Genomic DNA, 13,938 nt, shown 5'->3' with positions numbered 1-13,938 from the left:
AATGACATTGGAAGACATCACAGCAGCGAAATCAGTGAAAGGAGCCAGACACAAAGGGCAAACACTGTGTGATTCCACTTACATGAAATATCTCAAAGAGATACATTTGTGGATGCAGAAAATAGATTAGAAGACTGCCAGGGGCTGGAGGGGAGGAGAAATGGGGAGCTATTGCTTAGTGGGTATAATTAAGCGATCCTTTGGGATAGTGAGAAAGTTCTAGAAATGGACAGTAGGGGTTGTACAATCCTGTGTAGGCACTGAATGCCTCTGAATTATGCTTAAGTTGTACACTTAAATGGTTAAAATGGTGCATTTTAATGTATGTTTTGCTACAGGGAAAACATTTTAAGAAAGGATATTGAATAGAAAAGAACAAAACAACGTTGGCCTCCCCCCTTCCCCCCTGCACGCAAAGACGTGCGTGCTTGACCCTAAACATAAATGGAACAGCCAGCCATCCGCATGCGTCATGCTCTGGGGACAGAGAAGCAGGAGCACCCCATGCTTCCTCACCGCCCCATCAGGAGGGCCAGGGGTGGAACACAAGTGCAGCCTGGGAAGAATCAGTAAAATGGGTGGGAAGAGAGGCCTGGCCCAGAGGACCCTTCAGGAGATGACTGGCTCCCCCGGCCGATACTCATTATCATTCACATATGGCCTTTGAATACTCGGGGAGTTTCCGGGCACATGGCAATAGAGCAGCTCTCTGGGGAATATGGCAGTGAGAGGAAAGATCAAACACACGCACACACACACACACATACACTCACACATGTGTGAGCCACCTTTTGTATAGAGCCTGCGCTGTCTGAATTGGTGGTCAATGCACAGAATTTCTTGAGCCACACTGACTAACGAGAGCGCCGGAGACCCCGGTGTCCATACAGGTAGGCGGTTACTCCGAGCCCTGGTTAAACAGTACAAACGAAATATGTGGCTTGGATGAACTCTGCTAATTCATACTCTGAGGAGTTTGGTGTAACCCTTCTGGTTAAGAAACTTGAATCGGGGCAAAAAAAAAAAAAAATGACTTTTGCAGAGCCAGAAAGCTAGGGAGTTCCTAGAGCAGATCATATTACTTATTCTGGCACATAAAATCTCTGCAAACTTCGTATGAAAATTGTAAGTCAGAGCACGCTTTCTGCTTCATGAGCTGTGCATAGCTCTAATTCTTTTGTGCATTAAGCATTTCTTAATCATCCTTTTAAAGGGCTGACCAATATATTAAAAGGCCACATGATTAAAAGGTAAAGAGAAACCCAAAGTAGTACTAAAATGCACCGGTCATATTTTACAGATGGGGAAACGAGTGAAAAATAATTACAGTGAATGCCTGATGTCCTTGATGTTTTTCCAAGATAAAGTAGCAAAGAACAATCATTTATTCAGTTGAGAGAAAGATTTCCACCTGGGTAGCAGGTCACTAGGCAGAATACAGTGCCTCATTAGGGCCGTGCGCGGCTTTGGGGCGAGGTTTGCACTGTGGAAGAGAGAACACTCAGAAACGGTTTGCCGCTCCTTCCACTGGACAATCCATTCACCAGGAGCCGAAATGGCTTTGAGAGAAAGACTCAGATGACGGTTCCCAGCAGTTAGAAATGCAGATGATCCCTTGCTGGGGGACAAATAAACCTGTGCTTTAAAAAAAAAAAAAAATGAAAATCAGGAATGAGGCAATCCAGGCAGCCCCCCACGGCGGGATAATCTCTGGCCAGTCCCGCCTCACCCGGAGGGTCACAGCTGCCCACTCTGTTTCCGAGCATCTTCTCCTGAAGCACCCGACTCGGGGTGCTCACCGGTGCCCCCGACAGCCTTGTTTCTAAGGACGTCACCTCCATCTTGGGTTCCCTGCGTGCAACCTGCAATTACCATCCCACTGCCCTCAGGAGGGAGGAAGGATGCTAGCCGGGCCGGCCCCTCTTTCTCCAGCCCCACGCGCCCTGCTCCACCTGTGCTTCTGCTCGAAGCTGTCCTTTCTCCTCGCCTCACAGCCCAGCCTGTCTGATGAGCGTTTACACCAACCCTCCATGTGCCTGATGCCCGCCCACTCTCTGGTCTCAGTTTAGGCATCACTTCCTCCCTGGAGGCCTTGCCTGACCCTGCTGAGTGTGGGATGTAGCACAAGAAGTCTCACGCACGCTTCACTGTCCCCTTGTGGTGATGTGTCTGGACTTGAACTATCCAGCATGGCAGCCACCAACCACACGTGGGTACCTTGAAATGTGCTGGTTCAAACTGAGATGTGCTCTAAGTGTGAAATATATCCAGATGTCCAAGATTAAGTAAGAACTTATTTTTTTATATTGATTTTAAATGATTATAAATTAATATATTGAATTTTAGATTCAGTATGAATTTAGTTTTTTTAATTTTCCTCTGAGTTTGTCTAATTTTTAAGTGTTTCTCAAAATTCCTATTAACACACAGTGTGATATTGGTTAGTATGAATTTCATTTTGTTAATATTGATTTCATATTAAAATAATACTTTGGACATATTGGATCAAGTTAAGTAGAGTACTACAATTAATTTCTCCTGTTTCTTATTGGTATTTTTTTTTTTTTAGATTTTATTTATTTATTTATTTATTTATTTGTGAGAGAAAGAACGAACACACAGTCACAGGGGGATCAGCAGGCAGAGGGAGAAGCAGGCTCCCTGCTGAGAAAGGAGCCCCATGCGGGACTCGATCTTAGGACTCTGGGATCATGACCTGAGCTGAAGGTAGCAGCTTTATTGACTGAGCCACACAGGCCTCCCTCTTATTACTATTTTTAATGTGGCCACAAGAAAACTGAAAACTCCTGATGTGGCTTCCTTTATATTTCTATCTGAATAACCCTGGTCTGGGCTATAAGATCTAGGAGGGAGGGGCCAGGCGGGTCTTGCTCATTTATCATCCCCTGTCCTTTGCACAGTTCATGGAACCAATTGATTCACTCATGCATCCACAGGTATGAGAGGGCATCCAGAGTAGGCAGAATCCCACCCCCTACCAAGATTTCCTGCTCTGACCAAGACTATGAACATCTCACCCCATGATTATCCCAGCTTGCAGAAGTCCCTGGCCGCTGGTAGCTGGTTTTAAGTTAATGAAGAGGGACGATCTGAGGGGACCTAATGTAATCGCAGGAGCTTTCAATAGCAGAGGCTTTTTCTCTAGCGAGTAGTGGAAGAGAAAGGGAAACTTCAAACATAATTGGGGTTTGCTGTGTTGAGATGGAGGGGAATCATGGGACAAGGACTGAGAGTGTCCCACACAGTCAAAATGCAGCCCGCAGCCGACAGCCAGCGAGAGAACGGGGCCCTCAGTCCTACAACCACAAGGAACAGAATCTGCCGGCAACTTGGATGAACTTGGAGGCGGGTGCTTTCCCCAGGGCCTTGGGTCAGCGTTGTCCAGCTCGGTCAACACCTTGACTTTGGCCTCATGAGACCCTAAGGAGAGAACCCAGAGGAGCGCGACTTGGCTTCTGATATATAGAAACTGTGGGATAATAAATGGGTGCTGTTTTCATCACTGAGTTTGTGTTAATTTGTTGTGCATGGATAGGAAACGAACACAGCTTCTTTCTGTGTCAGGCAGTGTATCTGGTGCTGAGGGCACAATAGTAACAAAGACTGACAGAATCTGCACCCTCATGAAGCTTGTATTTTTAGGAGTAAGATAGCCAATAAACAGATACACAAATAGATAAGAGAATAAGGATTTTAAAAAAAAAAGTCTGTGGCTCAAAGGAAATGAACAGGGATCTGTGTGACAGGCCTCCTTAAGACTTACTGATCAGGGGTGCCCGGGTGGCTCAGTGGGTTAAGGCCTCTGCCTTTGGCTCAGGTCATGGTCCCAGGGTCCTGGGATTGAGCCCCACATGGGGCTCTCTGCTCAGCAGGGAGCCTGCTTCCTCCTCTGTCTCTGCCTGCCTCTCTGCCTACTTGTGATCTCTATCTGTCAAATAAATAAATAAAATCTTTAAAAAAAAAAAGACTTACTGATCATATAACAATTATGATATTTTTCTTAACATGGAACGGTGTCCATAATTTTCCAGCAAAGAAAGCAGATTTCAATTCTTCATATGTAGTTCAATCTTATTTTTTGCAGCAACACACTCATAAACATAAACATTTGCAAATGTCTATACCAGCATATTGTTAATAATGATCTCTGGGTGGTGGTTTAAAAGTTTCTTTAGAAACTTTGTTGTTGCTGCCCTTCTTCGATTTTTTTTTAAACCAAAGAATGTGTAACTAGTCTCATAGTAGAAGTCTATTTCCATTGTGAAAAGTCCTGACTTGGCTCTGGGGAGGGAACCAAGCCTGCAGTTGGTGTGCCCGGGTGGGGGGGCCTTCGGGGGTGGGGCGGGCAGGCTGAGGCCAGCAGTGAGATTCCGGCCCAGGACAAGCGCCCCCAGGAGACCAGGCTATAAACGTGTGGTGTCTCACAAATATTCCTTCAGACTGTTTTTCTTTGGAATAAAGACACCTGCCCGATTATGACTTTCTTCTCCTGCCCTTTCAGTAGTGATTTGCAGAAACTGGCTGGGAGAAAGGGGTCTTTGGTAAACACGGAGGGGTTAAAGGGGAAAACTGTTTAATAACAGTAGTAAAACGCAGGCTATTTTTGACATCTGGGTTAATGTCCATTACGCTCCATGTGCTTTCCAAATGTGTGCTGTGCCCCCAGGTACAAAAACAGACACCCATTCACCAGGGCTTTGGACGCCCCTGACATTGCTCACGGTGCCCGCGTAACAGCAAGCCTCACAAGCTCATTAACAGCTGCCCAAAGACAAGAGATGCTCATTGTCGGGGGGAGGGGGTGGGCAGCAGGCATCCTGCAGAATCACTCCACTAAGTAATTCTGCTCACAGGAAAACCCAATAGAGTCGTTTCTGCTCAAAAAAAGAAAAAAAATTCTATAACTACATCTGTGTTATTACTTAACATCTTTTAAAACGGGGCGGAATGGGTTTCCCGTTTTTCTCATGAAGATTTATTTATTATTGTTGTGATCAAAGTGGCAACAAATTATGTTAAATCATTTAATTTTCTTGATAGGAGCAACCACCTTGAAGCCATAATTCAAAAATATGAGTGGAGAGCAACATTTTACCTTGCAAGTGGCCTCCTACAGCTCCACAGGGCAATAAAATGTAACACTTGAGAGCCTGAAGGGCTGGGGGTGGGGGGCGTGGGCCCAGCCCGCGCTCAGCTCAGAATTGCAAACTGCTGTTCCGGATGGTAGAGCCTTCTGGACAGGGCAACAGAGAGACTCTGGATTTGGATTTCAACGGCTGGTTGTATGTGCTGAGTACGACTCATCCACAGCGTTTTAAAGAAAGGAAATCAAATGCACGGTAGCATAAACTGCTAGGTCTCCTTAGGACTTATTTCTGTAGTTATTATTGTAGTCAGAATTACTCATAGCTAATGTTTGGTGCGCGCCATCTGCCATGGAGCCCAGTGATTTTGCTCCAACGATATCAAACTAGAGAGTGCCACGGTTCTAACTGGTGTGACAGCCCCTGAAACGGATGAGGAAACCGAGGCCTCCAGGGACTAAATGCTTTAGGTCAAATTCCCACCTCCTGGGGTCTGACTTGAACCTATATCCTTTTTGCTTTTAGAGCCCATTCTCTTTACTATGATGCCAGAATTTTCTAGATCTTGGTCCTTTGTTTTCCATCTTCCCAATTTTTGTAGTCTTCGTAACACCTGTCATGTTTAATTGATAATTTTCCTTAAAATTTTTTCTTTTCTAAAAATTTAAATGTCCCTTTTAAGAAAGGTTTGCTTTTATGTAAGCACTTGTTTATATCATTCTAACAAATAAAGCTTATGATTGAAAATTTTAAAAAAAAGATTTATTTTAATACTGTAACGGGGTCAGTATTTGTCTAATACTCCTTATAAGAATTGCCTGTTTAATTAATTCAAGTGTCCAAGAAGTACCTAAAGCTATCTTCTCAGGGACATGCAGGGCCCTGCCTGTGCCTAGCCGGGTCTCAAGAGACCATTCCCGCCGCCTAGCAGCGGCCTCCTGCTGGTGGCACCTGGCTCGAGTCATCGGGCTCACTCATTCTCATCCCCAGGGCCACCAGCCATTCTCAGCACCGCCTCAGTTGGAATTTTAGGCCAGGCTAGGATGGGCCAGCTTTTCTCTTCTCTTTTCAACGCAGACAGCAGCAGAAGGAAAGGTCAGAAAACTGCCACTCAACACCAGCATTAGGCACTCTGTGCAATTTTTAAAACACTGATTGAATAGAAATATGCTTTTAGCTGTAAGTTTCCTTAAGATAATACTTCCTCAACCTAAGGCAGTGCCCGTATGCCAAAGGGCTTTGTTACTTTACTCCAGGATTTCCTGATGGGATACCATGGACACTTGGGGCTGAGTCATTCTTTGTAATGGGGATGCTTTCCACTATGGCCTTGACTCCTGACTCCTCCTCGACACTAGGAGCATCACGCACTCTCCCAGGTAGGACCACCAGAAATGGCTCCCAATTAGCCTCTGGGAGGGCGGTGGAGGCGGGGGCGGAGGGGGGGGGGGACAAAATCTCTCCCTCTAGATGAGGACCCTGGTCGAATCCATTGTTTTTGTATTTAATGAGTTAACCATGCTGTTTACATACAATTATATTTTTGGTAAGTCACGTACCGCATACGCGCCTCTACCAATGCATATAAGATGGGAACATTTTTGCAGAAATAAACATCTATTCTAAGATGCCCCATATTATTTCAGACACGGTGGACAGATTTAGAAGTCCCGTGGAAGAAGGTACAACCTAAGTAATAAAAATAATGAAAATGTACAACTTATCCGACATAAAGTAGAAATGCCACAATCCTGAGATAGCGAGACACCTAAGTCACTCGCTGAGCTAAGTGAAAAGGTAAAATCTAGTTTAAATTTATAGCATTCCTTCGGTGTCCCTCTAGGAGTTTGGCACCTTGCCAGGGTTCCTTGTTAAAAATTTGTTAAACGTGTTTGGCATTAATGCAAACACAAAGTGGTCATTTGTTACAAATTCTATTGGAATGCATTCATTTAAGGCAATGAAGTAGTTACTAGAAAAGAAAAAAAAATGTTCATTAAGTAACATTTTAAAAATACAATGATGTATGCAGTGTGCAGCTACGGGCGCCCCGGCGGCTGTACGGTCGCTGACAGAGTAACCGCACATTGTGTTTGGTTTGAAATTGGAATCTTTCAAACATAAGTGATAGAACAAAAACTGGTTTTGTTTGTTGTCAAAACCGATGTTAGTCTTTCTTTCCTGAACTAGTTAAAATAACCAGAAGTTTGGCATACGATTTCTAACATCTCAAATCAGCGAAACGTCTAGGTTAAAATAATGCTTTGGGAATCTCTGGGAGTGCCGAGAGTGACATCGGAGACAGGGACTGTTTCAACAAACAGAACCCCCCGGGCCCGGGGCCCCTGGAGAGAGGGGAGATTGCCCGAGTCATCCCGGAGAAGCCCGCATGGGGAGGGCCACTACCTCCGTGCTTCCCGCCTGTCTGAGGTTATTAGGTTACCTGGAGAGGGAAAACCATCGGCTTTCATCACGGAGATGATGGAATCCTATGAGCAAATATCCTACGCCTTGTGTCCACCTTCCTGTGCCACCCTGAGCTGCTCACACAAAGGAGTTAGTGCCAAGTAACGGTGACTCCCTAGCTCCCCCAAGAAAGGGCTCTGAAGCTCAGCTCTGGGAGAGAGGGATTATTTGTCACCACAGGACGTTTGGCCCCGCTACACGGCTGGCTGTGGATGTCCGCAGAGAGCACGCCATCTCAGAGTCCCCGGATACTTGCCAGAGCCGGTCCGAAAGGTGAATAGAAAATTCCCACCTCACAAAAGTGTTCAGAAATTATTCACTGCTTTTTTCCCTTCCCCCTCTCTCTCTTCCTCTGACGTGTTTGTTGCCAGGAAAGTGTCCAGATAATAAAATCCCCGTGGTCTGGAGAGTCACGAGCCCAAATCCCCACATCCCCCAAACCTCTCTTTAGGTTGGTCTCCCTTGTGGTCTGAGTTTGGTGTTAGTGAGTCTGCCCTTGAAGGGCATGGATCCAGGGTATCTTGTCCCTAAATTCTTGAAATCTTATCCTAGATCAAGAATAAACTTAGACAAAATGTAGCATCCTGCGTGTGGCATGGAGAAGTTTGCCTTTCCCTTCCCAAGTGCCTCAAGGACCAAGAACCAGCAGGTCTAAGAACAGGGAGAAAATACTTCCAGAAGTCACAAGAGTACCTGATACAAACGGTAAGACACTCGCTCTGAGTACTACTACAGAGCACTTCTTGGTTTCATACCATTCGGCGGGTCCTCTTACAGAGAAAGAATACACAAATAGTCCCCAGCATTAGGGTCTCTCCCAGGGGCTCTGGAAAAGTCTTTCTGCTTGAGGGGGTCCAAAGCTCAAGCCCCATTAGCTTCAGGATAAATTCCTCGGCCTGCAATTAAAACTTGTTTCTGAGATGGCATTTTCAAATTCAATGGAGAATAAAGCAAAACATGTTTTCAAATCCCTTACTGACAAGAATTCAGAACTTGCCCTACCCAACCCAGCAGACCACAGGGAAACGTCTCTTCAGCCTGGGTGCTGAGAAGGCGGTCAAGGGCAGGAAGGAGGCGCTCCTCCTAGAAAGAGGAGCCGCCAAGGCCTTCTGCAGAATTTGAAACATGAAGGAACAATTTGATATCCCAAGTTTGCCGACGAGAAGTGGCTCAGATGACAAGCGTTTACAACAGGATCTTCATAGAGCCAATAATGGCAATTAGTCCCCAGAATTTGAAGGCTCCCTTCCCGCCTCGCTGAGGTGGAATGCCATTTACTCTTGGGCTGGCGACTAATTAGGGGTCTCTTTTGAAGATCAAGGTTTTGTGATCCCTGCTTCTTAATAACATGGTTTGCCTGTCGGCCACCTGGGTCCAGGCGAGACCTCCCTTTCCCCCTCCCCAAACAGCAGGCACTGCCTTAGGCCAGGAGCAAGTGTGGGCAGGAAAACACAGACCCAGCCCGTTGAGCAATTTAACCTCTTCACCGCCGAGGGCCTGCAGCCCAGTGCTTGATTCGGCTGCGTGGAAACAGAGAGCGTGGACCTCGTTTCTCAGACAGGGCGGAAAGGCTGTATGCAGTGCAGAGAATCCCCCTTCGTGGTGCAAACACTAGGCAGCGTGCTTTCTTGCGCAGGAAGAGAGGCAGGAAGACTCCACTTTTCCAAATGAGTGGTAAATCAAGAGGCCCTTTGCATTCGCTTCAGGCAGAGCTGTTTCCAGAACGGATTCTAGAAGTGACTGGCATAAAGGAGGCTGGAGGTTGAGGACCGTCAAGTGCACCTTCTGGAGCTCTAATCTAACCAGTCATCAGGCCCAAGAGGCTGAGGGGTCTGCATCAGCAGAGCTCTTGCCAGGGTCCCCATGGCCTTGCTGTGCGCTCCTGGGCTGGCAGCTTCGCTCTTTAGAGGGAGAAGCAACACTGCAGGAAAAGTAAGCTGCAAAGAATTAAACTTGTAACAACTTGGGCAAAGCACTGGAAGCAAGCAGGGCTGGTCCTTGGGCTGTTGACACACTCTGGCCTGGGTCGGTTGTGGTCACTAAACCCATTAGCGTTCCGATGTGGCAACAGCTAAAGCAGCAAGTTCAATGTGTTTTTGTTTAATTTTTAAATGCTGGGTGCACGCTGGCAACGACAGCCGCCGAAGGCAGTCAACCCCACTGCCATAAACACAGTCGTCATTGTCTCTGATCTGAAATTCACATTTTCAACGATTTATTTTTGGCAGATAGGGGCTGAATGGCGTTTTGCATCTGATTAACTGTGCTTTAATTTCAACTTTCTTCAAACTTTTCTGTGTTTTCGAAGTAACCACCAAATCAGAGTTTTCCTGCAACAAAAGGTACTAGCTTTTCATGGGGGTGGGGAAGAACTCTGTGGTAGGTGGAGAGGAAAAGAGGAAATGTATAAACCCAAGCCAGCAACCAGCTGAGCGAAGGTGGACCTTTTGGAGATATGCAGGGGCTCTGAGGGCCCTCAGAGACCTAATCCACAGCCACCTGCCAATAAGGGACTAGACAAAAAGCGACCTCAATTTAGTCGGCAGAATTGGAAGGGATGTGGTCGGCAGAGTTGTGTCTCTTAAATGAGACATGAAGGCAGATTCAGCTTGAATTTGAATTGATCTTCAAATTATGCTTATGAAAAGTATGAGACTCTTTCCATCCCTTACTCAATCCCTTCATTCCTTCATTCCTTCTCTGCCTCCTACAATTTTTATAAAGTATCTATCAGGAGCCATGTTAAGTCCTGGGGACATGTGGCCAAACGAGATAGATGCTGACTTCAGGGAAGGCACAACTAGTGAGCATGTCAGACATTACGTTCAAAAAATAATTAAAATGAACATACGATTAACTAATTAAAAATTCGGTAAGTACCAAGGAAGAGAATGACTCCCCAAATTCACTGAGCACAGTCACTTTCGATCAGTGGCATCCGGTCCTTACACTGCTGGAGAGTTTGCAATTATTAGCCCATTACACCGCTCCAGAAACAGGAGCAGAGAGGTCAAGTTACATACTCAGTGTGTAACAGCTAGTCAGTGGTGGGGCCCTGGTGCCATTTTGCACACTGAGACATCCAACCCCAATTTATAGGAGCACATCGGGTCTGGTCTATTGGGAGGGCTGGAGAGACTTTCCAAGGAAGTCACGTCACTAGTGGGTTCAAACATCAGCTGGAAGGGAATGGCTACTTCTCCCTCTCTTCCTCCTCTTCTTCTTCACTGTGCTAACAGAAAAGAAAGTCTGTAGATTTCTATGCATTCCTAGGTTTTGTCCAGACTCTCTGCCCTTTCAAGTTGGTGCTTTTTGTCTCTCACCAAGAGCTCAACTACAGGCTCCTTCAAAAGCCTCCACTTCAGAGGACCGAGGTGCATGCATCCTCCTTCCCCTCCAAGAGCTTGCATCATGGCCTTCCAGCGTCATGGCACTGGGGATGATTAATCACTTTTAAATATGAAAAAAATTAACATGTCCGAAGCATTCTTCTCCACTGTCGAATGTTTTGCTTTAACATAGATCCAGAATGGCTCCCTTTCCCAGCAGTTCCAAAGCAATACATTTTCAGTTGGAAACTCAACTGCAGAAATCCCATCCAGAAGCCCCAAGCCATATATCTTAACATCTTAATTTCATTTAGGAGGAATGCAGTGATTGATCATTTATCATTCTGAGATTGAGTGAACTATCTAGAGGATTCCAATCTATTGCTTCTATGCAACTGATGGGATATTCACATGTCTTCTGTCTGCATGAGGGCTTCGGGGTCCAAGCTGTCTTTGAAGGAGTGGAATGCTAAAAAGATTATTGAGGGAGGGTCTGCCTTTACCGGCAAAGTATAACTCTACGGCTTTACTTCTTCCAAATTAGAGCCTCCCCCAGTGATAGCCAGGATGTCTGCTGCTGAGTTACTCCCACTCCTCCATCCCCACACAGGGAATCTTGCCTTCCTGACCTTATCCTTTGATAGGTAACTTTGAAAGGCCTGGGGAAAACCTTCCCAGGAAATCCATTGGCGATGGTGGGACTTGACTTCTTTTCCAAGAGATTTCTATTTAACCGAAAGCTGCTTTGTCACAAAGGCATTTTTACTGTGGCATAAACAAAATGGCACCTTCCTGGGGCATCTGGGCCAGGCCATTGGCATCACAGCTGCTATGCTGGCTTCCACTCAGGGTACCATGATAATCTCTTCATGTTGGGTAGGGATGCTTGGACAGCAGGGAAATGGCCAGAATATTATAGAACAAGATTTCTAGAGTGTCTATAGGACCACCGATCTTGAGCTAGATGTGTGGGCAGGAATGAAAACATGGTCCTTAAGCCTGAGCATGTTTTCTATAGTGGTGGATCCCAACTGAGAGCCTACTATGAGTTTCACATGGTGTGGGTTTTAAGAATACACACAGAACATGATGACTCTAAAACTGCAACCCTTCTCTGCAAACATGCACACACAGAGTTTGCTCAGGAAGCCCACTGCTCAATAGACAGTTGCTCAAAGGGAAATGATGATGTCCATGCCCAACAAGGAAAGCAGAGGCGATTTCTGAGGAAATCCAAGGCTGGTCACATTTGCACAGCATTTGAAAAGAGACAGGCTCTCTGGTTTGAATTTACATTTAAAAAAGTGGTACCACCTCACACCAGTTAGAATGTCAAGAATTAACAAAACAGGAAACAACAAATGTTGACGTGGATGTGGAGAAAGGGGAATCCTCTTCCACTATTGGTGGGAATGCAAGCTGGTGCAGCTACTTTGGAAAGCAGTGTGGAGGTTCCTCAAAAAATTAAAAATAGAGCTACTCTGCGACCCAGCAATTACACTACTGGGTATTTACCCCAAAGATACAGATGCAGTCAAAAGAAGGAGAACATGCACCCCAGTGTTCATAACCGCAATATCCACAGTAGCTAAACTGTGCAAAGAGCTGAGATGCCGTTCAACAGACGAATGGATAAAGAAGATGTGGTCCATATACACACCAGAATATTACTCTGCTATCAGAGAGGATGAACACCCACCATTTACATCAACATGGAGGGAACTGGAGGGGATTATGCTGAATGAAATAAGTCAAGCAGAGAGAGACAATTATCCTATGGTTTCACTCATGTGTGGAACATAAGGAATAGCATAGAGGACCATAAGGGAAGGGAGGGAAATCCAAAGGCGGGGAGAAACCAGACAGGGAGATGAACCATGAGAGACTATGGACTCTGGGAAACAGTCTGAGGGATTCAGAGGGGAGTGGGGTTGGGAGAAGGGGTAAAAGGGTGGTGGGTACTGAGGAGGGCATGTGCTGTGATGAGCACTGGGTGTTACACTTAACTAATGAATCACCGAACACTCGTCAAATACTAATGATGTACTCTACAGTGGTTAGCTGAACAGAATTAAAAAAAAGAAATAGAAAAATATTAAAAAAAGATTAAATAGAAGTGTCTGTCTGTCTGTCCTTCCAGGTGTGCATGTAATCCAGGGCCCAGCCCTCGGTCTCACCTCCAGCAACTGCTCAGGGAGTCTGGGAACTCTAGAAGGCCACCGGGACTGATGGGCTCCGGGTAATGGTGAACTAGTAAATACGGGGCCCCTCAGGCAGACCCACGCTCCCACCTGTTAGGGGGCTCCTAGCTATCACAAATGTTTCCAACTTAGATGTGGAAGGGCCCTGAGAGGCAATTCCTGTGCTGCTTTTGTCGCTGGTCACTTTGAAGATTAAAGAGGGAAAAACGCATTTTCATAACATAGGAACTGGCTGGAAATTTCCCTATTAAATTCCACGGTCCTGGCAGGCAGAGGCTGGGTTTAACTCTTCCAAGACAGGCCTGGCAGCCAGAGTGAGGGCTAGGGAATGTCTTGAGGAAGAACTAGGCCAGAAATCAAGGAGTGCGGCACCAAAAAGTGGATACAGTCTGCACCAACGACATTGCAGGGTTCTAGGGGCATCTTTGGAGTCGCTTCCAGAGACCCACACAGTACGCCTTCAAAGTACTCAAGTGGTCCCCGTGTGACCCAGGGGTACATACACCAGTGGCCTTGGCTTTGCTACAGAGACGAATTGCCCGAGGATCCCGTCCTGTGGGATGTGGCAGACCCCTGCAAAAACACTCAGACCTCCTCCCGGGCCGTGCCCAGCTGTGCAGACAGATTTGGGGTGGGGGGGGCAGAAGGAGCCACAGCACTGGGTCCCCATTCAGGGCTTTTGCACCCACAACCCACTCCTCCTGGAGTACCGTCCCATCACCCTTTACCTGACGGGGCCTTCTGCTGTCCTCAGATGCCTGCTTAAATGCCACTTCTTCCGGGGGGGCCTTCCCTGACTCCTGTTTTTGGTCACATCCCCTTGCCAAACACTCCTTC

General features: G+C 46.3%; 1 protein-coding gene across 7 annotated transcripts in view; it reads right to left on the bottom strand.

Moving 5' to 3' along the window:
* Positions 1-13,938, bottom strand: part of ERC2 (ELKS/RAB6-interacting/CAST family member 2) — a 923,400-nt gene that overhangs the window by 3,712 nt on the left and 905,750 nt on the right. The gene's annotated exons all lie outside the window — the stretch shown is intronic.

This window comes from Mustela putorius, unplaced genomic scaffold (genome assembly GCF_011764305.1).
Source record: "Mustela putorius furo isolate JIRA1106 unplaced genomic scaffold, ASM1176430v1.1 tig00000095_pilon_pilon_pilon, whole genome shotgun sequence".
In the NCBI taxonomy this organism is placed as follows: Eukaryota; Metazoa; Chordata; class Mammalia; order Carnivora; family Mustelidae; genus Mustela; species Mustela putorius.
The sequence above is the reverse complement of the archived record's forward strand: the minus strand, read 5'-3'. Positions and strand labels throughout refer to the sequence as shown.